Source organism: Canis aureus, chromosome 22 (genome assembly GCF_053574225.1).
Source record: "Canis aureus isolate CA01 chromosome 22, VMU_Caureus_v.1.0, whole genome shotgun sequence".
Classification (NCBI taxonomy): domain Eukaryota; kingdom Metazoa; phylum Chordata; class Mammalia; order Carnivora; family Canidae; genus Canis; species Canis aureus.
The window spans coordinates 11,315,057-11,341,442 of record NC_135632.1 but is presented as its reverse complement, the minus strand read 5'-3'; the positions used below and the strand labels follow the sequence as shown (position 1 = coordinate 11,341,442).

At 37.0% G+C, this 26,386-nt stretch overlaps 1 long non-coding RNA gene across 5 annotated transcripts in view; it reads left to right on the top strand.

Moving 5' to 3' along the window:
• LOC144293760 (uncharacterized) overlaps positions 1-24,909 on the top strand; it is a 40,249-nt gene extending 15,340 nt beyond the window's left edge. Inside the window, exon 4 of one of the 5 annotated variants that reach the window (XR_013361011.1) lies at positions 23,778-24,909. This is a non-coding gene — a long non-coding RNA (uncharacterized LOC144293760). Of the gene's footprint in view, positions 1-8,771; positions 9,044-11,957; positions 14,800-18,329; positions 20,644-23,777 lie in introns of those variants that run through there. The other 4 variants (XR_013361012.1, XR_013361009.1, XR_013361007.1 and 1 more) reach the window with 4 other exon arrangements.
• Positions 24,910-26,386: the final 1,477 nt, after the last annotated feature.

Here is a 26,386-nt window from a genome sequence, read left to right as displayed (position 1 = left end):
GAAACATGGAAAATTTTTCGGAAACAGGCCCCAAGTACCTGCCTTGCCTCTTTGTTTCCTTGTTCTCCTCCCCGTCACTCAGGGAGATGGGAAGTGGAGAGGGTAGAGGCAGACAGTGTGAGGGAGGAGAAGGGGCATGGAAAAGGTGGAGACATTACTGGGGATGAAAGGAAGAATGAGGAACAAAAGCAGGAAGTGTATATTGGGTAGAAACTGGGGGCAGAGGAAGAGAAGTAGATGAGAAATGAGGATGGAATAAGGAAAAAGCCTACTGATCTGTTATTTCCCTAAAGGATTAGATCATTAGGGGAACTACCTGAGCTGGAGTTGGTTAAGTTTTCAAGCAAGGTCATTGTAAGTTTTAAAGTTGCATGCCTTGTAGTTCAAAAAAAGAATCAATTCTAAAGAAAAGAGACAGCCAATTTTTTTAAAAGTATATCATCTTGTTATGAGGATGTGGTGGTTAAAGAGAAGGTCAGTGTCTTCAAAAGATGTGGAAAGATACATGGTATAGAAAGTCTGCCACCCACAAGGAAAGTCTGGAGAACAAATTTCTGGTTATGGTCGTTAAGTCTGGTCTTGTACTAAGGTTTTCCAGCTTATTTGCCAGGCTGCTGAAATGGCAATATAAATAAGGTGTAATTATTGGTTTGCCATTGAGAATTACAGACTCTCTGAGATGAAAGGAAAGCATCAGAGAAATCACAAGCCTAAAATCCCGTAGATCACAAACCGATGTGTGTACTGAGGTCATGGTGTGAGTGTATGGAGGGGGCCCAGTGGGTAGCGTGGCGCACACCAAAGGTGTGTCTGAGTAGGAGGGACAGGCCGCACCATTTAACTCCAGCTGGCTTGACATGTGAGAACCCAGGCTCTGCAAGGCCAGATCTTCTCATTTCTCCCGAGAAACTGGAAACAGAAATTTATATGTAAAATACCCTAGTTTTCTTTTCGTATTTGCTTATTTATTTTAATAGATTGCTTTTAGAGCAGTTTTGTGTTCACGACAAAACTGAACAGAAGGCACAGGGATTTCCCATACACCCCCACACCAGTATAGCTTCAAATCATGTTTGTCTGATTCCAAATGCCATGTTATTTCCCATATGTCAAGTGACCTCTCAATTCCAAATGCCCACCAACAACTTTTTTTAATTAATAAACTTTTTTAGACCAATTTTAGATAAATAGCAACTGAGCAGAAATGGAGTTGAAAGTAAGAGTTCTGTGTGTCCTCCTCCCCCACTCATGCCTAGCCTCCCTCACTACCAACATCGCCCACCAGAGTGATACATTTGTTACAACTGATAAACTGACATTAATTCATCATTACCCACCAGACTCCACAGTTCACACTGAGGTTCAGTCTTGGTGTTGTGCATTCTCTAGGCTTGGATGGATGCGTAATGACCTACTGTAGAGTATCGTACAGAGAAGTTTCACTGACAAAATCCTGTGCTCTATTTATTCATCCTTCCCTCCCTCCAACCCGGACAACCACTGATCTTTTTATTGTCTCCGTAGTTGTGCCTTTTCCAGAATGTCATCTATGTCCATAACATACCGTATGTAGCCTTTTTAGATATCAGCTTCTTTCCTCTGGTGATATGTGTTTAAGATTCCTCTATGTCTTTTCGTGGCTTCATTGCTCATTTCTTTTTAGCACTAAATGATATTTCATTTCCTGGATGGGCTGCAGTTTATGTATCCATTCACCTACTGAAGGGCATCTTGGTTGCTTCCAAATGTGGGCAATTATAAATAAAGCTGCTTAAATATCTATGTGTAGGTTTTTGTGTGGACGTGTCTTCAACTCCTTTGGGTCAATACCAAGGAGTCCAATTGCTGGATGGTATGGTAAGAATATATTAGGTTTTGTGAGGAACCACCAAACTCTCTTCCAGATTGGCTGAGTGAATTTGCATCCCACCAGCAATGACTGAGTAGTCCTGTGACTCCACATCCTCAACAGCATTTAGTGTTGTCAGTGTTTTGGATTTTGGCCATTCTTGTAGGTGAATAGAGGTATCCCCTTGTTGTTGTGAGGACTTTTTAAATGCTCAGGAATCTTTGGGACACCTGGGTGACTCAGTCAGTTAAGAGTCCAACTCTTGATTTCAGCTCAGGTCCTGATCTCAGGGTCGCGAGAGTGAGCCTCGTGTCGGGCTCCACAGTCAGTGGGGAGCCTGCTTGAGATTCTCTCTCTCCCTCTTTCTCTGCCCCACCCTCATGCTCTCTAAATAAATCAATACTAAATAAATAAATAAATAAATAAATAAATAAATAAATAAATAAATAAATAAAGTAAATCTTTTCTAAAAAATAAATGCTCAAGAATCTTTGCTTAAAAGCAAGAAGGAAGGAAGGGTGGGCAGGAGGGAGGGAGAGAGGAAGGAAGAGCACCATGTGAATCAAATAAATTACATTTATGGGGCACTAGAGCTCTGATCCCATGCAGCGTTTCAGAGACAAGGAGATAAAGAGCTTGATCCACGAGAAGGGAAGAGCTTGATCAAGATCACATAGTTACTGGAAGAGCAGAGACTATCTTAGGATGCAGGTTTCCTTTTTCCTAGCTTGGTGTTTGGCTGGTCTGTACAGATTCAGATATTTTCACAAATTCACACTGAAATTCTTATGTTGCTTCAGAGCTGGCAGTGACCTTGCTTGTGTGCTTCCCTTAACTTAGCAGTTTGGTTAAAAAGCTTCCAGATAAACTCCAGCTCCACAGCCAATGTTGCTCTGGTCCATCAAGTAAATCATCTCTTAGTCTGGGAGGCAAGTTGGAAAAAAAGGTTAAACAGGATGTTTTATGGAGGTTCTGAGTTAGAGTCAGTGCAATTGAATCCTTCACTCTGGGCTGAACCTAATGTTTTGGAATCTATGTCTTTTCTTTCCTTCCACTAAGCATTTCCAGTGTGTTGGTGCTGAGATGAATATAAAAGCCATTCCAGGAATAAGTATTCAACAGAAGTTTTAGTTTAGGGTTTTTTTTTTTTTTTTTTTTTTTTTTTTTTTTTTTTTTTTTTTTTTTTTTTTTTTTTTAAGACTCTGACTTATGCAGGTAAACTTTGGAGACAAAGATTCTGTGAAAGAAACAAAGTTCTAAGTAGTTAGAAGCATAAAGATGGTACATAAAATGATTATATATATATATATATTTTAATATTTTATCTATTAGAGACAGAGAGAGAGAGGCAGAGAGGCAGAGACACAGGCAGAGGGAGAAACAGGCTCCATTCAAGGATCCCGATGTGGGACTCCGTCCCGGGTCTCCAGGATCAGACTCTGGGCTGAAGGCGGCACTAAACCGCTGGGCCCCCCAGGCTGCCCTAAAATGATGATTATAAAAGCCCAAAGGTACAAAAATATGACAAAACATGAGAGGGAAAAGTTGCCTACTCAGAATGAATAGGAAGTTAATGCTATTAGGAGTGATATTATTTTATTAAATTATAAATATGACTCCAAAGCTATTTTTTAGGAAAGAGATCCTTCAATACACTTCAATGATATACAGGAAAAAGAAATTTTAAGGCACTATTTGAAAAGTAATTATGTAAAATAAGTGTCTACAACTTATAGCTCCTTCACTGTCAAAACTCACTCTTACAATCACTCAGCACCACATGTGTCTGTTTTTTTCACTCTAAAATTGGCTCTGCACAGAAGCTTAGTAGATTTCTAGAGATTCTCACATAATCATGATTATTTTAGGAATCACAAGTACAGGGAATTATAAATATTTATATCATTTCTTCTTTTATACCAAAGATGTTTACTATTTTAATGTATGAGAGATTTGAGGAAGGCAGTATTTTACAATAATGGAAAAGACTTGGTGATCCCTGGAACCCAGAGCATTATTTTCCTCTGGGTAACTGATGTGGTTACTGTCATTCGAAGCCTTCCTTCAAGGACCTATAGATTTTGATAAAAGCAATACAGAGCTACACATAAATGGGAAATTCTTTCATGAGCATTCAACCAATAGAATTTAATAAGTCATAGTTCCTGTGTTTTGTATTTCTTTTATCCAAATCTTCAGAGTTGTCTGCTATTGTTGACAGCTTTAGTCAACAAAACAAACATTTTGGGTGGGAGGAGATGCATTGTGTTGACCATTAAAATTGAAGAAGGGAGGAAAATAAAGGTCAAGGTAATTTGGGTTTGAATTATTTTTCTCTACCACTATTAGTAAAGACATAACTTTCCAATAATCAAATTTGTTTCCAGAAATAGCATTACAAATTCAGAATACCTTTTATCATACCTCTGTAGCAGTCTTTTCTTTCTTCTTTGCTTTTCTATTGAGTGGCCTGGGGCCAGGCTGTGTGGGAACAACAGAACCTGGTAGGATAACTATAAACATGGGGCCTTCCCCTTAGTTGAGAGATTTGATCCCCAATCTCATAATTCCTTGGATTGTGTCATTACCCTGAACCCATGGAGACTGCTTTATCTCATGATTTAATAATCTTCTTAGGGTCAGAAGAGGGGAGCGGTGGTTCTCATCTAACCCCATGCTGGGAAATACTACCTTTATCCTGAAGATTCCTCCATTTATCTTTTTTTAGGCAAAGCCTCTCTCTTGAACTTAGGCTCATATATCTAACTGCCTTAAAGGTACCTCAAATTCAGCATATCCCAATGAGCTCATTATCCTCCCCTGAATACAAACATGCTTTTGTCCCAGGAGACAGAACCATCCATCCAATTAATTGTCCAAGACAAAAATCTGGTTGTAAGTATTGGCTCTTCTCTCTCATCCTTTTCCCTGTATCCAATCAATTATGCATTTTTGTTTTGTTCAGCATGCCCATTTGCTTATAATCTGCCAAACCTTCTACATATTCATATTGAAGGGTACCATCATATGTTTCCTGGGTTGTTGCCATTTCTTCTTAACTGGGATCTGCTTCTCCATTTTTAAAACCCCCCTACAACTAATTCATTTCTGTAGGCAGAATGACCTTTAAAAAATGTAATGTGGATTCACTCATCTGCTGAAACACCTCAGTAATTCCCCATTGCTCTTAAGGTAAAGTCTAGGACATACATAGCTTACAAGGTCTATGTGATTGCCCTTAGCAAGTCTTCAGCATCCTTTGAACTATTTTTCCCCATTCTACTTCATTCAGTCCCTCCCCTTGATCTAAATTATCTAATTTATCATTCTTCACAACTCAGCCTAGATAAAACTTCTCTTGAAAACTTCCCTTGATATTTTGTATGTGTCTTACTAGCATACTAGATTTCCCTTATCTTAAAACTTATAATACTCCAATGCAATTATATATTCCTTTATTCAAAAGAGGTTTATTGAGTGTTCACTATATTCCAAGAGCTATTCTAGATACTCTTAGTAGTAACCCAAACAAACAAGTTCTCTTTCTCATGGGTTATATTTCAATGGAAAACTATTAACAAATAAATAGATGTCAGAGGGTGGTAAGTGCCATGAAAAGGAACAAGATACAGTGTAATTGGAGCAAGAATAAATTTGTAATTCATTGTAATTAGGGAAGGCTTCTCTGATAAGCCAGCAGAGTAGTAGACATGAAAATGAGAGAGCACGTCATAAGGATTTCTGAGAATAGTTGTGGGTGTGCTGGCTTAATCACAACCTGAAATTAAACTATGTAAGGATAGGGACCTGGTTTTTGGTTTTTGTTTTCTAACTGCTAAATTCCTATCCTTAAAATGGGTTTGGTATGGGGTATGCATTCCATAAGTAACTGATATTTGATTAATAAATGTATAAATGAATTTCTAGTTTCATGATTTGTAAAGGGCCTCAGGCATTTTTGGTGATTTCTGAGCCACCACCAATGATTCTATGATCTCATTTGTTTAATAAGAAACAATGTGAATAGGGAATGAGGAATTGTTCACTCCAGAAAAGTGTACTCTGAAACAATATCAATAAGATAAAACAATTCTTTTTCACTGGACAAACCAGTTGGGGAATTACTTACTTGACAAATTTCACCTCTTCAAGGTCTAGATGTCTGTGGCCTTGTATCCAAGATAAATTGACTCTGCTTTGTTTGCAGAGACTCCTTGTGATAGCCTAATCACTTCTTTGTAACTACAATGAAGTAGAGACAATTACCTTCAGGCCACAGTGACTGCAAAGTCTAGATAGGGGCTTGCAAACTGTCCTCACAAACTAGATCTCGCTTTGTTCAATGTTGGCCTATAGAGCGATAAAAGAAAATTAATTACCAACTAATAAAAATGAGATAATTTTACTTATATTTGGCTTTCTGTTTTTTAAAAAATAACAAAAATTATAATATTGAACCACACAGGGACAGCTTTCTGGCACTGCATTAGCTGGCTGGCACTGAGTGGCTGCTGTGCTCTAGGATGGCTGCGTGCTCATCTGAGACCCCATTTCAGCAAGTGATCTAATTAGCATTATATTAGGAAAGGGTTGTAGACAACCCAGAAATTCTCTTTCTTAAAAATAAATAGTGAAAAAAAAAAAAGAATCAGTATTGTCTGGGGGGAGAAAATAAACCTCAACCCATATCTCAGACCATACAGAATAATTAGTTTGAGATGAATCATAGACTGAAATGTAAAAACTAAAATTATAAGTTTCTGGAAGAAAGCATAAGAGAATATTTTCATAAACTAGGGCTCGGCAAAACTTTTCTAGGCAGAATCTAAAATGATTCTAAGCTATTTAAAATAGAGTATTTTTAACTATCAACTATTGAAACATTAAAAATTAATGCAATATACTTTATAAAAATTTTAAAATTTTGTTCATTAAAATTTTAAATTTCTGCTCATTAGGCTACCACAATTGTTCTATTCACTAATAAATTAAATAGGAAAGTCACGAATCGAAAGAAAATATTTACTCTACATATAAGTAACACTAACTCAATAAGAAGAATATAACCCAATTTAAAAATGGGCAAAAGGCTTTTACAGGAACTTCACAAAGAAAGAAACACAAATGACCAAAGAACACATAAGAAAAGATGTTCAACATCTTTAGTCATTGGAGAAAGGCAAATTAAAGTCACAATGAGAAAGTATTACATATCTACCAGAATGGCTAACATAAAGAAGACTAATACCACCAAATATTAGTAAGGATCTGGAACAACTGAAATTCTCATACATTACTAGTGTATAAATTGGTAAATTGGTTTGAAAGTTAGTCTGGCAATTTTTTATACAATTGAACATGGACCTATTCTGTGATATAGAAATTCCATTTCTGGGTATTTACCCAAGAAAAATGAAAAATACATCTCCACAAAACAATGTACAAAAATGTTTCTAGCAGCTTTATTCTTAGTGGCTAAAAACTGAAGATAATCAAATGTCCATCAGCTGTGAATAAAGAAATCATGATGTATTCATACAATAGACTACTCTTCAGTAGCTGGTAGTATTCAGCGATTGACTAGGAAGGATTTCTGTGGTGATGAAAATGTTTTACATCTAAATTATATGAGTATATGTAAATATCCAAGCTCTATAAATTTTATATTTAAATCTATGGATTTCGCTGTATATTAATTTTACCTCAATTAAATCTTTTTCTTTTTGTATTACCGAAAAATATTCTATTCAGTTAACTAAATGCAATTACCTCTACCAAGCCCCAAATTAAACATAAATGCCCAGTAAGTAAATGTTTAAAGAAAACAACTGTGTTGGGCAGCCTGGGTGGTTCAGTGGTTTAGTGCCGCCTTCGGCCCAGGGCCAGATCCTGGAGACCCGGGATCGAGTCCCATGTCGGGCTCCCTGCATGGAGCCTGCTTCTCCCTCTGCCTGTACCTGTGCCTCTCTCCCCCTCTCTGTGGATCTCTCATGATTAAATAAATAAAATCTTCAAAAAAAAAAAAAAAGAAAGAAAGAAAAAGAAAGAAAGAAAGAAAGAAAGAAAGAAAGAAAGAAAGAAAGAAAGAGAGAAAGAAAAAGAAAACAACCGTGTTGTTAGTATCACTGTCTCATATATCAATTTAACTAATAAACATCTTAGTGAACTTTGATTAAACTAGTATGTTGCTTTCATAACCTTATACTTGGTACATGTTCGCTGTGTAGGAAACCAGACTCTGACAGGTCCAGGGGTTACCGCAGCTGAACACAGCTTCAAAAACGTCCAAGCAGAATTCCTCCTTCAGCAGCAGAGGGCCTGAGGAGCTAGGGAAACCACATGCTTTTGCTAAACATCAGAAGTTCTGCCTCCATTAATATTTCTAATCCACAAAACCCCACTCTTCCCTTCCCAATTGGCAGAAGTTGACAGAAAATAATCAGGATCCCTCAGTCACTGTCCATGTGAAAACTTACCAAGTACACTCCCCTCGGTGTCTTTGTCCATTTGGGCTGATCTAACAAAATACGAACAACCGGGTGGCTCATAAGCAACAAACATTTATTTCTCACGGCCCTGGAAACAGGGAAGCCCGAGATCAGGGTGCTAGCAGATTCAGTGTCTGGTGAGAGCCTGGTTCTTAGCCGGCTGTCTTTGCCCTGTGCCTTCCCTGTTGTCTCTTCAGCATTTTGCAAGGGGACTAATATCATTCAGAGGCTCCATCCTCAATGACCTCATCACCTTGCAAAGGCCCCACCAACAAATAATATTACACGGGAGGTTAGCTTTTAACCTACAAATTTTGGGGACACACAAATATTCAGTCAATAGCACCCAATTAGAGATTTCCTTGGGATTTTCCTACTGTTTTCTAAAAAGGGTACAGTCTCCCCTAGCCTCACGCAGATTTCTGATTCCTCAGGAAACCTCTGGAATAAACTAGACTTGAAGTACACTGCACTTTTCCTTGGCTGCCCTGGAGAGTGACCATAACAGCTCCGACTCCTCACGCCTGGCTTTCTGAGGCAGCCGCTTTCTGAAACAGCTTGTGTCTCCTGTCACAGATGATTACCTTTCGGACAAGGATTTCAGACTAAAACTAAATGAGATTTTAAAAAGAGTTATGAAATGATTTTGTTAAAAAAAAAAACTCTATATTGACTACCCAAAGAAAATACAATCTTTTCTTGCTGACTCTAATTCTCAGACACTAAAACTCCATATATTTTATTCCATGATAAATAGAGGTACAATTTTACTGGAATCCAGGGCATCTCCACAATCTTTTAAAATTCCATTTTCCCACAATATACATTTTTCCTCCAGAGGTCAGTAGTCTAGGGTTGATATGATGTCCCACCCAGGGAAGGTTGAGAAATTGAATATTTCCACTTTCCAGCTCTGATAGTGGCAGGAGATGAGATATTTGAATGGCTCCTAGACAGCCAAAGTTTATACCTGCTCATGATCTGACATTCTGGGTGGCTTGATGATGACACAAAGTCGGCACCAAAACTTGCAATCTTAAATGAAATTCTTCCATATGAATATGGAATACATTAGCCTTTTGTCAGATAGCCTCTCCCCAAAGCTTTGGCTCTTACTAAGATGAAGTATGTATATTGTTTAAATAAAAATAAAGTGGTGTGTTTGCAGAGTGCCTTAAGCTAGTGTTCATCAAATGCTGTTCTTTAGAAAGTACAGTCAATCTCTCAATAACACAAGCCAGATGTTAGTCAGATGCTAGATATAGCTAGACTTGACCCCAAATGTGACTTTGCTGTTGCTGTGGTTAAGTCTGAATTACTGTTCTCAATGCTTTATTTATCCTAGGCTTGTAAACTAGTAAGTCATGGTAGTCTGTACTCTCAAAATGCATCCATGGAAAACCCCAGTATTGTCTGCGTGGCACAGACTACGAGCGTTTGGGACTGATAAATTTCTCTAGGGAGAAGTAGTGGTGAATTAGGGCCGTAATTAGAACTGGATTATAATGTGATAAAATGCATAATGATTACCTTTTAAAAAGATGATTCTTGATCGATGTTCAGGTCTTCAGTAAATATAAGTCCCTCTACTGGCTACCTTTTAAAGTATACATACAAATCAACAGACTGACATTTTAATGACCCTTTTCTAGAATTAGATCTCTTTGTAGTGAATTTGAGGTTTTTCAGTAGATTCATAAATTAACATCCATACTTTAACTTCAAAATATCAAATTCTTCTAACGCTATACTGTCTCCATTTTTTAAATATTGATTCTGCTTAAATTTTTTGTTTCTAGAAACTTTTACACAAAAACTTAAAGTGGAAGAGAAAAATGATTTTTAATTGTGTCCATTTTTGACCATTAAAGATGGGAAACACATAGGAGTACAACAAGAAAAATGAGGTTACATACATAAAACTTACTATTGTGTTATGTTCCTAAATTCTTAAAATTATTTTTTAACTGAAAGAAGCAGGGGTTGTAAATAAGGATTCAGATCACACTTTTCTAAACACCTGGGCTTTATCTCTACTATAAAAAATAGTACAAGTACACAGCTTGGATTTTCATGGCAGGACCAGATTCTAAGAGGATCTTCTAATTACTCTCACATTATAGACCATAGTTTGAAAAATAAAGCCTTGAATGAAACTTCAGAAAGATAGCCAAATATACATTGTTTTGTGTCTAAGCCTCATGTTTCCCCAAATATCTTTTCTTTCTATAGCTACATATCTGTCACTGAGTAAGGATTTCAGTTTGATAAGTAATTAAAAGGAGGAGTAGGGATCCCTGGGTGGCGCAGCGGTTTGGCGCCTGCCTTTGGCCCAGGGCGCGATCCTGGAGATCCGGGATCGAATCCCACGTCAGGCTTCCGGTGCATGGAGCCTGCTTCTCCCTCTGCCTGTGTCTCTGCCTCTCTCTCTCTCACTGTGTGCCTATCATAAATAAATAAAAATAAAAAAAAAAAAAGGAGGAGTAAAGGTTTTGCCAAAGCTTATAACACTCTTAGAGTCATGTTAAAGATATCATAGAGAAGAGTTTTCTAGAATGTGCTTATAAATACAGTTCTGTATTTATTTCTGTTTAAAAGATCTATAGCAAAGAAAATAACTGAATAATAATCTATTCAATTATTTCTTGGGAGTTCAAATGTACAGTAACCTCTCAGAGACTCTAGTAGAGTCCCTCCTGCTGTAGGGATACCTGTTTAGCTTTGTTAAACATGGGTTCCCGGGAATGCATGGGGGGCTCAGTGGTCAAGCGTCTGCCTTTGGCCCAGGTTCTGATCCTGGGGCCCTGGGATCAAGTTCCGCATCCAGTTCCCCACGGGGAGCCTGCTTCTCCCTCTACCCATGTCTCTGCCTCTCTCTATGTCCTTCATGAATAAATAAGTAAAATCTTTTTTAAAAAATGGGTTCAACTTTTCAGGCACTGTAATATTTATTAACATGGCCATATATGCTTAGGGAATCGCCAAAAGTGATAAAGTTGAAATAGAATAAAATGTTTTCAAATTGCATATAAGTATTAGAAGGTCAATATATCACTGTCATCACAGTCATAAGGTACTTTACAGTTTACGAGACACTTTCAAATATGCCATTTCGTTTTATTTCTATAAATATCGTAAGCATTAGAAAGGGCAAGTATCAATCACATCCACCTTGAAGATCAAATAACTAAAGTTTACAAAACTTAACTGAGGGTTCCAGGTCTGGTGTAGATGAAGTAAGCAACTCCACTCTATCTCACCAACTGAATACAACCAAAAAGAATGTGTGGAGTGAATGCTCTATGACAATTCTAAGTAAATAGGAGCAGGTTACTTGGGGAAGAAAACCAAAACACAAAGTACAAGAAATCAGTGGAAAGTTTCCTTGTTTTGTTCTTTTTCCACCCATATCTTTTGTCTTTGAGTCAGCACAAGTCCCAGAATAGAATAGTGTAGCAGGCATGGACAAAAAGAGCTGCAAGAGAAATTCTTCCCCCCCACCTTTTTTTTTTTTTTTTTTTTTTTTTTTTTTGGTCTTTGTACTGGAAAGTGGAGCCTCTAAAAGGAGGAGAAGTTGTGGGGGGAATTTCATGCTCTTTTTTTCTTTCTCTCTCTCTCAGCTTTATCTCCAGCAAGCCACACTCCTGAAGCTGCAACTGTGTGGTAGGGCAGCAATGGAAACAAGGGAGATACTCAAAGGGAGGAGAATCCTTCTCTCTAATCAGAGAAACTGTGAAGGACCAAGGAGGAAAATCTTCATTTTTACCTTCCATCTTCCTGCCATTTGCATCTGGAAGCAGAAGCAGGCACAGGACATATATTCAGTGTAAGGAGGCTAGCAGGGGACTAGGAAGGAGGAACCCTGGGAGCCAGTCTAGGGAGACAGTGTAGAAAGGAAAGGACCCCAAAACTTTTCATATGAACCTTTTGGGTCCATCCTGAGCTAAGTAGTAGATCTGACCTAAACAGTATATGAAAAGCCTTGAGAACTGAAGTAAGAGGCAGACAACCACCCAAGCCTCAGATTGGCCTCCAGATGGGACACATGCAGGAGAATGCTGAATAACATAGTAAAAGTTTTAAAAACTGTATAGACATTTGAACCACAGTTCACATAAGCATTCAAAACTTTGCAGCCAGTACCTAACTGGCTCAACTACCTGCTAAAGCAAAAAAAAAAAAAAAAAAAAAAAGACAACAAAACATTCTCCATAGGATTTAATAAGGACCCAGGCCCTCATAACTTAATATTCAATATGCCTAGCATTCAACTCCAAATTATTCAACTTATAAAAGAATCAAGAAAATCTGAAACATTGCCAATGGAAAAGAAATCAACAGCTATCAATTAATATGATCCATATGATAACTTATCAAAGACTCTAAAGAAGCCTTCATAAAATGCTCAAAAATGTACAACATTCTTAAAATAAATGGAAAGATAGAAAGTTGTATTAGAGAAATAGAAGTTTTAAAGGGGAACCAAATAAATTTTAGAACTGAAAAATATAACCACTAACTTTTTTTTTTTTAAATTCACTGAATGAACTACACAGCAGAATGGAGACCATAGAGGAAAAAGTTAATGAACCTGGAGATCGATCAATAGAAATTATCCAGTTTGGACAATAGAGAGGGAAAAGTTTAAAGAAAAAATGAACAGTCTTAAGACCGAGGACAATATAAAAAGGTCTAACATTTGTGTCATTAGAGTTCTAGAAAAAGAAGAGAAAGGTAGCTGTGCAGAAAAAAAATATATTTAGAGAAATTATGCCTGAAAACTTTCCAAATTTGGATAAAGAAATAAACTTACAGAGTCAAGAAGCTAGCAAACCCCAAACAGGATAAACTAATAGATAGATAGATAGATAGATAGATAGATAGATAGATAGATAGATAGATAGATAGATAATAGATAGATAATTTTTTTAAAATTCACACGCTTCATAATCCAAGTAACAAAAATCAAAGATAAAGAAAAATCTTGAGAGCAGTCAAAGAAAAATAATGTATTACATATAGAGGAATAACTATTTAAATGGCTGCAGATTTGTCATCACAAAGAAAGCAGTTGAGCGAAAATGATGTACTAAAAGATCTGTCAACCTAGACTTCTCTATCCAGTAAAAATAACTGTTATTCACAAAATAAAATGAAATAAAGACATCATCAAATGAACGAAAAACTAAAGAGATTCATTACCAGCAGAAACCTGCTATAAAAGAATTGCAAAAGGCGTTTCTTTAAGTGAAAGGAAAAAGATACCGGAAGGAAACAGAACTTTGGGAATAAAAGAAAAGCAACGCAAATGGCAAAAGTCTGCATAAATAGAGTGTACATTCTTTAAATAGTTGAAAGTAAAAATTGTAACATTGGGGTAGCCCCCATGGCGCAGCAGTTTAGTGCTGCCTTCGGCCCAGGGCCTGATCCTGGAGACCTGGGATCGAGTCCCACGTTGGGCTCCCTGCATGGAGCCTGCTTCTCCCTCTGCCTGTGTCTCTGCTTCTCTCTTTCTCTCTTTGTCTCTATGAATAAATAAATAAAATCTTTAAAAATAATTATAACATTGGTAAGTTGTTCAATAAACATAAAGTTAATGAATATTATAATCAAAACATAAAGGGAGATTTGGTGGTAAGATTTCTACATTCAACTAGGAAGAGTCAAATATTATAAGAAGACTCTGAAAACTTAAGCATGAGTATTGTAATACTTGGAGCAAGACTGGGAAAATATTTAAAAGGATATATTCAAAATTTAATTGATAAATTAAAATGAGATACTTAAAATATTTAATTAACCCCAAAGAAGGTGCAAACAAAGGGGACAAAAGAAAACAAACAATAAAATAGTAGACCTAACTCTAAACATATCAATAACTACTTTTAAGATAAATGGTTTAAATATACCAATTAAAAGAATTGTCAGATTGAGAAGAGGGAAACAAATATATGAGATCTATAAGAAACCCACTTTAAATATAATGATACAAGTAACAAAAAAGGATAGTAAAAGCCATAAGATACTAATAGACTAATCAGAGGAAAACTGGACTGGTTATATTATTATCAAAGTAAACTCTGAAGCTAGGAAGATTTGCAGAAATAATGAGATCTTACATCATGATAAAAAGGTCAATACATCAGCAAAACGTAACAATGCTAAATATATGCAACTAACAACCGAGCTTCAAAATACATGAGGCAAAAATGGGTATAACTGACCAAAAAAAGCATGTGAAACCACAACTGTACTTGGAGATTTCAAAACTCCGTTCTCAATCATCAATAGAACTAGTAGATAAAAAATCATAAGGTATAGAAGTGAATGACACCATGAAACAATTGGGCCAAGAGAACACTTCACCCAGCAACAGCAGAGCACTCATTCTTTTCATGCTTACGTGAAACATTCACCTTAAGAGACCACATCACGGATCATAGCACAAACCTTAACAGGCTTAAAAGAATAGTAATCATAAAAAAATGTACTCTGACCATAAACGTATTATATACTTACCACATAATATAGCCATCCCACTCTTAGCTATTACTCTAGAGAAATGTAAACTTGCAGTTATGCAAAACATGTACATAAATATTTATAGGAGTTTTATTCATAGTCGCCTAAAACTAGAAGCAACCCAAATGACCTTAGAAAAGCAAATGGGTTAAAAAACTGTAATTCATCCTTACAGGGGATGACTACTCAGCAATAAAAAGGAACTATTTATATACAAAACGCTATTGATGAATCCCAAAGGCATTATACCGAGGGAAAGAAGCCAATCTCTAAAGGTTACGTGCTGTATGATTCCACTTACACAACAATCTAGAAAAGGCAAAAACTACGTGAAAGGAAAAGAGATTGGTTGGTGCCAACATTTAGAAGCAGGGAGAGGTTTTAAGTCCAAAAGGGCGACTAAAGGGAATTGTTTGGTGTGATGCCGCTATTCCATATTCCAATTATGATAGTGGTGGTTACAGGAATTTACACATATGTTAAAACTTACAGAATTATACATCGAAACCAGAAAAGGTTAAAAAAAACAACAACAAACCTTTAACTGAGTTGCCCAAGATTACGTGACGTTTATGTGGTGAGTCAAAAGAAAAAGCAGATGCATTTGTACTGGGCCCTCAAACATCTGTTGAAAGAAATGAATTGATAAGTGAAACAGCACTCTACTGTCAAAATAATAATTTGGCAATACATTGATTCATTGTAAAAACTGAAATCACAATTTTTAATGTATTGAAGTAACACTTTATACCTTTCAACAATTTTACCAGCTTCAACAATCTCTGCCACGACTTTGCAGTTCCTCCTCGTAAAGGTTCCACATGTATTTCTCCACCCCTCAGTCTGGATTCAGCCACTGACTTGCTTTGGCAGAAGTCTAAGACAGAAGTTACGATGTGCTGGTTTGAAACCTAGACCCTGAAAGGCCTTCTGTGTTTCCATTTGCCCTCTTATGCCCCTATGCGTGCCACAAAGAACACATGCTGGGATTAGCCCACTAGGCCTGGGAGGGAAATAAGATATTTGTAGAGAAAATCCCATTAAACTGGGCCCAGGGGACTCACAGATCCATGAATCTTTTGCGTGGCAAAGGCTAACAGGTATCTTTCTAAAGCACAAACTGATCCCTAGTCCCTGACAGGATCCCAGTCTTAGGATAAGAGCAATGAAAATCAAGATATCTAAGAAGGTACTCAGACAGAAGGAACAAAACAAATCCAGTTCTAGCAAATGGAGTATATGATTTCTCCACAGGCTTAAAATGAAACTTGATTAACAGATCTGAAAGGAAAAAAAAAATCAAAGCAAAATAAGCATCAATGTTAACTTGCTACTTGATCTACTTGGGGCCCCCTGAAGCATTAGAATTAGATTAGAATTGAGTTAAAATCAAGCAAGACTGAATCTTTAGGTGAAGGCCTAATAAATACAGAAATAGAAAAAAAAATAAAAGGATGGGTCGCTGGGGAGAGAGAGAGAAATGCCTTTATGGGCAATATAAAGAGGCCACTACACAGATAAGCATTGTGTTTCTTCTCTTGACTTGGCTATCAAGGGAGCGTAACGTAAGTTTTATGTGTAATTACTGTAAACTTCTCAGCACTTCCTACAAATATTTTTGACCTTTCTTATCTTCAATTTAAGTTGTTAACACTATTGCTTCAGATAAAACCAGAAACCAAAACAAAACTGTATCCCTTCGGAGTCTCTGTAATTCATCTCACAGATAGGTATGACATGTTATAAATACCTGTATGATCCTTTAGCCTATGAACTAATGCCTTCAAAGTTGTACATCATCATCATCAACGGTGTACTCACTGTACCCAGAACAACGGGGATGCTACATGAGGGCTGCTCCTTGCTTTTCAAATAAAGGGCCAGTAACGTTGACTTTTGTGAAATTCTCATTCACTACACTGTAATATTCAGGCAATCTTAACAAGTTTGAAAAAAAAAAAATGCCTTTGCCAAATGCCCCAGAGATGCAAATTTGAGTAATTACAGTTGTTCCTCTTAACTCTTACTCAATACTGTGGTTAATTTCAGATGTGTCAGACTGAAAGTTTTCTGCTGCCAAACTTTCTAAAAAGAACGCTCCTTCTAACAGCTGAAAGATATCAAAAGTCAAAGGAATAAAGAGTAGTTTAATTTGGATAGGCCTTACAACCCAGTGTTTTAGATAGACAGCCAACTAGCATAGCATTAATGCTTGTTTTATTTGGAAAGACCTCGAATTTGGAAAACCGTTTTTTTTTCTCCTACGCTTACTGGGCCATGTCATTTGCTATTGATCATCATCCAAGTTTATTCGTACATTATGATGGTAGGATGCTTTTATACACAATATAAATTACATTGTATATAAATTCATTAAGATAAGAAATACTTTTCAATACTAAATTGAAATGAATTAATCTTTATACTTTTTAAAATCCTTTCCAAACTTTTCTAAACATTTTATGGTCATCAATAGCAATTTTAATATTCTAATTTAGTTGAAAATTGGCCTTATAAAATTACATTTGGAAATTATGGGAATCCTATTATTAGAGATAATTACACTGGAACAGAACAAAAATCTGATATTTACATTCAAATTTTTAAAATTGCATTTACACATAGGTTGAGAGAAACCTCATTTAAGAGCAAAACACATGCTTGTTACATATTAGAATCACGGAAGCCCTTTTAAAGAACACCTGTATGTGGGCCTTACCTTCAGAGATTCTGGCTTATTTGGTTAGAACCAGAACATTAGGCATCAGTATTTTTTATTTTATTTCTTTTTAAATATTTATTTATTTATTTATTTGAGAGAGAGAGAGAGAGAGAGAGAGAGAGAGAGAGGAGAGGAAGAGGGAGGATCTCCTCCAGCAGACTCCAAGTGTGGAGCCAGATTCAGTGCTTGATCTCACAACCCTGAGATCATGACCTGAACTGAAATCAAGAATTGGATGCTTAACCAATTGAGACACCCAGATGTTCCATGCATCAGTATTTTTTTAAAAGCTTCACCAGCTGATTTTAATTTGCAACCTGGTTTGAAAACCACTGATCTAGTATTTTCTGTTAAGTCACTGTGATATGACCCCTATAAAAACAGATAAAAATCTTCGGTGTTCTTTCAAGAAGTACAGTGACCAGACCAAAGGAGGCAAGCAGGACCACTGGTGCAGTCTATGTCCTACTCAGATGACACACGGGGAAGTGTGATGTTAAGAGAAAGAAGCAGGGAGTCACAGAGGACAAGATGATGAGATGGTTGCGAAAACCTAAAATGTTTACTTTGGAGAGCAGACTTCGGAAAATTACAATCTATTTGCATTGCTAACACATGGAAAAGGCATTGAACTTAGTCTGTGTTCCTCCAGAAAGCAGAACTAGAGCCAACAGGAAGAGGTTAAGAGAGTAACTAGTATAAGCTCAAGATACGGAAAATTCTGATAATAAAAGCATTTCATCCACAGATGAGCAACCTGCAAAATTCTCAAGAAGAGGCCAAGTGATCTGTCATCAACATGGGAAGGAGGTTGAACTAAGGGAAGATCTTTCTCATTGTACTAATAACCTAAGAGAACATCATGAAATTTCTCAAACTGTGTTCTCATGTGTTGGGAGTTAAAGCAGAAGAAGCAATTGACTGTGGGAACTTGACCAGAATCAAAGTTGTCTAAAATGATGAACTGTTTTTCTGCGTGATCACACTAGGTCCAACAGGGCTGCCTTAGCACCGGTCAAGTCTCTGGATGTAACAACCTAGGGAAAAGTTGGTAATTTTCATCTAATCCAGAAATCTTTAGATTTCATTTAGATTGCCATTTTGATGATTGATGAGACATTTTTCAATTAACACTGTTCCACTAATTAACTGAAAGCCTCATACAGTAACCTAAGCATAGGTTATAAGTATTGTGTGGTGATAGAAATAACATCTAAAAGAAAAATTATTTGATTATTTGATGACACTATTAAAGCACAGTAAGGCAAGCCTTATTCAGGACCATTGCAATAGGTGTAGGCACCACTGCAGGGGGATGTTGCAAGTGAAGGGCCTGGAACACAGCCCGGGCAGTGGGAATTTATAGCTGGTGGAGCAGGGTGGAGGTCAGCTGGAGGTGGAGTTTACCTAAGAGGTAACATCAGGGGAAAGCGGGACTTCTGGCTAAGGCAGAAGGATTCTTGCTGAAGGCAGGCCAGAGTGATCAAACATCACCTGGGGGTGGTGGAAGACGAGGATCCTGGTCAGGAGTCAAGAGTGATTAGATATCAAGCATTGCAGGGTGGTGGTGGGACTTCCTTTACAAGGAAGGGCATAGATATGGGACTAGGAGAAGGTTCAGGAGCCTGACTGAGGTTTGGCCAAGAATCTCCATCACCTTCAAGGGTTGAGCTAGATCATCTTCCCTACCTTTGCTGCATATTAGATGCATCTAGGAAGCTTTTAAAAATAACTGATGTACTCCCTTCACCCCTAGAGAATGAAATTTAACAGATCTATGTGAGCATCACAGCATTAAATGCTTTTATTAAAACCCTAGGTGATTCCAATAGGAGTCCAAGGTGGAGAAACCACTAAATGACTTAATCTCTAAGGTATTTCTCTAAAATGTCAGGATTCTATGCTTAGTCTCATTTAACTACAAACAAGTATATAGTTTGCTTAAAAAAATAAATAAATTAGGATAATTGTAGCCATACTCAGCACTCTTTTTTAGAAGGTTTTACAGAATATGGTAGGCCTTTGGGGCCTACCAAAGGGGTAGTTTGGGGTGGACTTTCTAAAAAGTTTTGCAAATTACCCAGATGGAGTTATTGAAAGCTTGCTCATCATTTTGGGTGATAAGAACCAGGAGAAGAATCACAAAATTAACTTCTGTGACAGAATCAGCGGTCACAAAGATTGCACAGCTAAAACTGGAATTTAAAACTAATAAATAAAATTTAATAGTATTCTATACTTGGCTCAATGAAAACGAGAAAGTAAGTAGTATAAAGTGAAACCATGGCTCAACAGCTTCCAGCAGGAAGGAAAACAAAATTTTGCTGGACTGTAAGTTGTCAGCAGTATAATACAGTTTGTCACTCCGCACCAAATGCAATTTGATATCAAATTGTAGTAACAAAAATCTAAAATATGAGTGCTCTTCACTTTGTTTCTATACTACTAATACCTCACCTATTCAGATCTGGGCACCACCATGGATATGTTGACACGTGTCCATGGACATATTGACAAATCTTTCCAAGTGGAAAGGAGAGTGCCTGCAGTGATGGTAACACTTTGTAAAATCAGCAAACCACACTGAGCAGGAAGGAGGCCCAAAGGGGGCCATACAAGGACTAGTAAAGAACATGATATATTTTAAGTGTGGAAAAGATAATATGGTGAAGTGAAGGGGGTGGAGAGGAGAGAGGGAATGTTGGTGATTACTGATTTAAATATTTGCAAGATAAGCCTGTATCAAAGGGCATTTTTTTCATATCATTCCCAATACAAACTTTAAGCAGAAATTACAAAAGACAGATTTTAGCAAGGGATTATAATGAAAGGATAGTATTTAAGTCAGTCTGCAATTTCAGGTAAAATGATGGGCATGTAACAGATACCTAGCAAACATTCACTAAACAAAGTTTTCAAGTGCAATCTGGATAATCATCAACCAAGGAAGCTTGAAAGGGATTTATTTAGGGTGAGAGCAGAGCAGAGATTGAATGACTTAGCTTTTAAAACTACTTTCAATCCTGAGATTCTATTGCAAATTAAATCACTAAACCTTACAATAACTCTAGGTTTTTATTATTTTATTTTATTTTTTTTGGTTTTTATTATTTTAAAATCAATACATACCTAAATCTATTTCTCCAAACAAAATATGTATCATTTTCTCAAACATGTGATTGGTTTTATCAGGTAAAAATAAGCTACCTTGCAAGTCTTTCTCCCACACATGTGTTGTGGGCCTGACACCTGTCAAGGCAAACTCCTTTCCAAATAGTGACTCAGGACCCAGACATCTCAATATATATGCTTTAAGGGTCCCTACTCGGGGTTCTAACATGGTTGGCCTTGGGAGTGATCCACATCGCTTCTGCTCATAAGGCATTGGCCAAAGCAATCACATGGCTCTACCTGTAAGTGGGAAACCTGGGAGGCATATGGATTTTCTGTGAAAAGCACATGAAACTGTCACAAAAGTAAACCATCGTTGAAGATTTAGATTCTGGGCTACAAGCATCTGAGAATGGATACCAATTAGGCATGTCACATAGACAAGTACCTTTTCTGCACTTCTTGTTCTGTACTCATTTTAGACCTTAAACAATCGTGTAACATTAGACTAAATATTTGTGAGAAAGACTGTTGAAGGATGAAACTGAAAAACAGTGCACACAACATACTTTCCAAAAATAATAGAATAATCTGACATCTTAAAGTCAAATGTCCCTAATTAGTAGATGTGATCCATCTAATCAATGGCAAGTGAGATGTGAGTTTATGCCCATTTGTCACATTCTTGTTTTGTGTGTGTGTGTTTTGTTAAAGATTTTATCTATTCATTTGAGAGAGAGAGATGGAGATAGGGAGTGGAGAGGAGAGGGAGAAGCAGACTCCCTGCTGAGCAGGGAGCTGGATTGGTCGGGCTCAATCCCAGGACCCCCGGACTATGACCTGAGCCAAAGGCAGACACAACTGACTGAGCCACCCTGGTGCCCCATGTCATATTCTTGTTTTGAAATATAATTAGATTGATTATAACTCCTGAATCTCATTGCTGTCTCCCAAGTCTTTACACACTTGAATTCACTGTGACCTTTTAAATGTCTCAGATCTGCCATATCTTAACCAATTTTAAGTAGATAATATCTCCTCCATTTTTGTATAAAAATACTGCTACCCATGTCTGCTTTATTCAATCTATTAGTTATGCAGTCAAAAAGTTTCTAAATTCTGGATTTTTCTGACATAATCTCCATCACAATTCATTTTTTTTCTTTTTTACCAGATTCATACAGGTCAATAACTCTGAAATTGCAAAGTTTTAATTCCATTATTCATCACATTTCTAGGAACACACAGACATTGAAAAATGGTGCTTGGTCAAAATCAACAAGCCACACCCAACAGCTGTGCAATCTGTAACCATGGTAACAACAGTAGTTCCAATGAAAATGCACATCAAGGCCACATCCTCCTTGGTTTCAAAATGCACTGTTTTCCATTTTCCCATTTTATAACTACTTTTCAGTTTAAATGGGATGATAAAATACAGTTTTTAGTCACTATATAAGCATGCTCTTTAAAATATTTTGTTAAAAACTGTTTTAAGATAGGTAAAACCAAATTCACACAATTCAAAATACTTACTGAAAGTCTAATACACATATGGCCACCAAGCAGGTTACTCATAAATTGATCACTCTCTGTCTCAGTCCTTCAGCATAGAAAGCTGAGGATAATAATGTTATCAATTTATTTTTACAGCATCGTAGTATATCATTCTATCCAACTTGAGGCCACCTATTTATTCCTTTATTCAAGAACAAGCTATACAATCTCTCTCAAGTCTTTACCTCACACATCCATAACCAAATTACACATTATTAAAAACAGATTTATTTATTTATTTTATTTATTTATTTATTCATGAGAGACACACAGAGAGAGGCAGAGACATAGGCAGAGGGAGAAGCAGGCTCCATGCAGGAAGCCTAATGCGGGACTCGATCCTGGGTCTCCGGGATCATGCCCTGAGTCGAAGGCAGATGCTCAACCACTGAGCCACCCAGGCATCCCAAAACAGATTTATTTTTATTTTGGGGCTGTTAAATTTAAAACTCCTTCCTATTCTCTTTAGGGATCATTTTGATTCAAATACAATGAAACCTGACATAAAACCAACTCTCTTTCCACGATTTTTTTTATTCCCCAAATGAATGAGACCATATAATGTTTGTCCTTCAGAAAGGGAGACAGAACATGAGAAACTCCTAACTCTGGGAAACGAACTAGGGGTGGTGGAAAGGGAGGAGGGCGGGGGGTGGGGGTGACTGGGTGACGGGCACTGAGGTGGGCACTTGACGGGATGAGCACTGGGTGTTATTCTATATGTTGGCAAATTGAACACCAATAAAAAATAAATTTATAATAAAAAACCCAACTCTCCATTACTTATTCACACGTAAGTGCATACTGTGCTACACTGTATGCCAGGGTCTAAAACAGAAAAGACTAAATATGGCCCAAGCCGTCTCCTCAAATTGCTGATGGCTTATTAAAGAAAATGAAAGATAAATAATCAACCCAATATATTACATGCTCAGAAAAGTAGGCTGAAATTAGAGGCAGTATAGACGATTATCCCTGTTTTGGTTACATCTATTGTGATGCAACAAACTACACAGAACTTACTGACTTAAAACAAGGTTATCTCTGTTTCTCATGGTTCTATGGGGTGATTTGGCTCAATGGGTGGATTTTTCTTAGGGAATCACATGTGTCACCTATGGAGACAGTAGCCATCTGAAGTTTCAACTGGGTTCATTATATCCAAATAATTCACACACGTAAGTGCCAAATCACACAGCGACCCAGCTACAGCTGGTAGCCAGAGTACTCATACATGGCCTCTCCATGTGGCATGGGCTTTCCACAGGATGGCACTCGTATTCTAGAGAGAGCGTCCTAAGAACGAATATTCCAAGACCACAAAGCCGCAAGGCTTTGACTCAACTTACAATGTGCAGAGCTGCTTCATGGAAGACTCACCGAGGTTCAGGGTGGAGGGAATGGGACAAAGGTATGAATCCTGCAAGTCATGGCTCATTGTTGACCATCTTTGGAGACCTGCTATCACAGGCACATCATTTAGGTTTCAATAATACATAAATATTTTTTAAATTTCCTCTTCTCTTAGTTCACAGAAGATCAATAGAGAAGCTGTCTTGGGACAATGTAAAAATCAATGAAACCTCTCTAGAGTTTGAGGAGGAGCCCCTGAATTCAGGCAAGCGGCCAGAGCCCAAGATGACCCAGTGCAAGGAAAGGAGATGGAGAGGATGTGTCGTCAACATCTGAATCCACGATGGGGATCCCTGGGTGGCTCAGCGGTTTGGCGCCTGCCTTTGGCCCAGGGCACAATCCTGGGGTCCCAGGATCGAGGCCCGCGTCGGGCTCCCTGCATGGAGTCTGCTTCTCCCTCCTCCTGTGTCTCTGCCTCTCTCTCTCTCTCTCTATCCTAAATAAATAAATCTTAAAAAAAAAAAAAAAAAAAAAAAAAAAAAACACCTGAATACACGAGAGCTGGAGTAAATTAGCTCTACTTTAGTACACCTCTTTCCAACAACTTCAGCAGGAACACATTTTGTTAATCCTCAAGAGCTAAAACAGAGATTATTAACTTTCATAGTTTGTTTGAATCACTCAATTTTCATACCACGGGAGTCCTGTCCTCGTTGCTGTACTTACCAGCCCTTTGCTGATTATGAAGAAAAAAAAATTGTGATTTATCTTTGACTACCACAAAGTTTTGAAAAATATTTTCACAATGAAACTCTCTGGTACTGTCCTAACGTAAATTATTTTGTGTACTCAAAACCAATTACTATATCAGTTGTAGTTGAGTCTGATCACTTCTACACTGATTTTATTATTAGCCCTGGCCCATATGCCCTAGTGAACATAGATTAGCAGTTTACAAAGTAGGTATAGAATAGAAAACAAATTATTTCCTCAGTATTAACTGAAAATAATGCTAGCTGTCCTTCCTTCAGAAAAAGGTATCAAAAAGGTATCCTTTCTTTAAAATATTATATCAGGGACGCCTGGGTAGCTCAGAGGTTGAGCACCCGTCTGCATTCGGCTCAGGGCGTGATCCCAGGGTCCTGGGATCCAGTCCCACATCAGGCTCCCTGCGTGGAGCCTACTTCTTTTCCCTCTGCCTGTGTCTCTGCCTCTCTCTCTCTCTCCCTAGTTCTCATGAATAAATAAGTAAAATCTTTAAAAAAACTATTGTATCATGTTACTGAAATAAAAATTCCTGAAAAAAATCATGCAATGTTATCATTTTTATTCATATTAGCCCTTAAGAAAAAAATTTTGAAAGCATGTATTTTTTTAAAATTAAGATTCCTGCTTTTTGCTTAAAATGTGGAGCCTGTTATCTACATTGACCACAAGATGGGGCTGTGATGTCATAATTTGGCAAGATTTATAAAATTTAGAAACTGTAAACACAGATGAAAACAATTTAATAAAACAAAGTTTAATAAGAATCTCATGTTTCAAATATGCATATATTTTCAATTAATCAGTTATCTAATCACTGATGTTCAGCAAAAGAAAATTACACTTTAATTTGTCCATTTCTCACTTGGAAGTTACTGAGCTTTTTCAAATGCAAAATTCTACTGTGTAGATGCAAAATTATATATAATGACATGGTTTCTTTAAGGATTTTTTCTACCATTTCACATTGCATTTTTAAAAGTTGCTGAACTTAAATCAGTGTGTCTTTTAAAAGTATTTTAAAATTATTTTCTAATTAAGCAGAGAGGTGTCAATTCCTCATCACAAATTTACATAAAATTTTTCCTCTCCTTTTCCATTCTTTTTTTGTAATATAGTTCAGTTGACCCTTGAACAGCATGTTTGAACATGCATACACTCATCTGTGAGGGTTTTTTTCGATACAGTACTATAAATGTATTTTCTTTTTCTTGTGATTCCCTTAGTAACATTTGCCTTTCTCTAGCTTATCTATTGTAAGAATACAGTACATAATACATATGACAAAAGAAAAAAACATGTTAGACTTTATATTATCAGTAAGGCTCCCAATAAATAGTAGGCAATTAATAAATTTGGGGGGAGTCAAAAGTTATACATGTGTTTTCAACTATGCAGGGAATGGGGGTGGGAGGGTGGTCCGAACCTCTGCATTATTCAAGGGTCAACTGTATTTACTTTGGGGTAAAGATGATTTGAAAGAAACAATATTTTAAAAAAAGGAAAGAAACAGTATTTTGTTATTTTTTTCTTTTCTTTTATGTTATTTATAGCATGCATGATCCGTTCACCTATGAAAACTTAAGTAAACTTCAAGTTGATCATGTGTGTGCTATGTAGTGTTAAATAGGCAAAAAAATTCTTTTTAACTTTCAAAAGATTATAAAGATTCAGATTTCTTAGTTAACCATTTTTCAGTAGAGACACAGCAGCATCCCAAAATAATTGGTTACTTGATTTATTAAAAAAAAAAAAAAACAAACACCATCTCAAAAATCAGCAAAGAAGTTACACTACTACATTTTACACTACTTTTTACAAAAGTGTATTCTTATTTTAAGATTTTATTTATTTATTTGAGAGAGAGAGGGCACATGAGCAGAGAGCACAAGCAAGGGGAGCAGCAGAGGGAGAGGGAGAAGCAGCAGGAGCCTGATGAGGTGCTCTATCCCAGGACACTGGGATCACAACCCCAGCCAAAGGCAGCTGCTTAACCAACTGAGCCACCCAGGTGCCCCT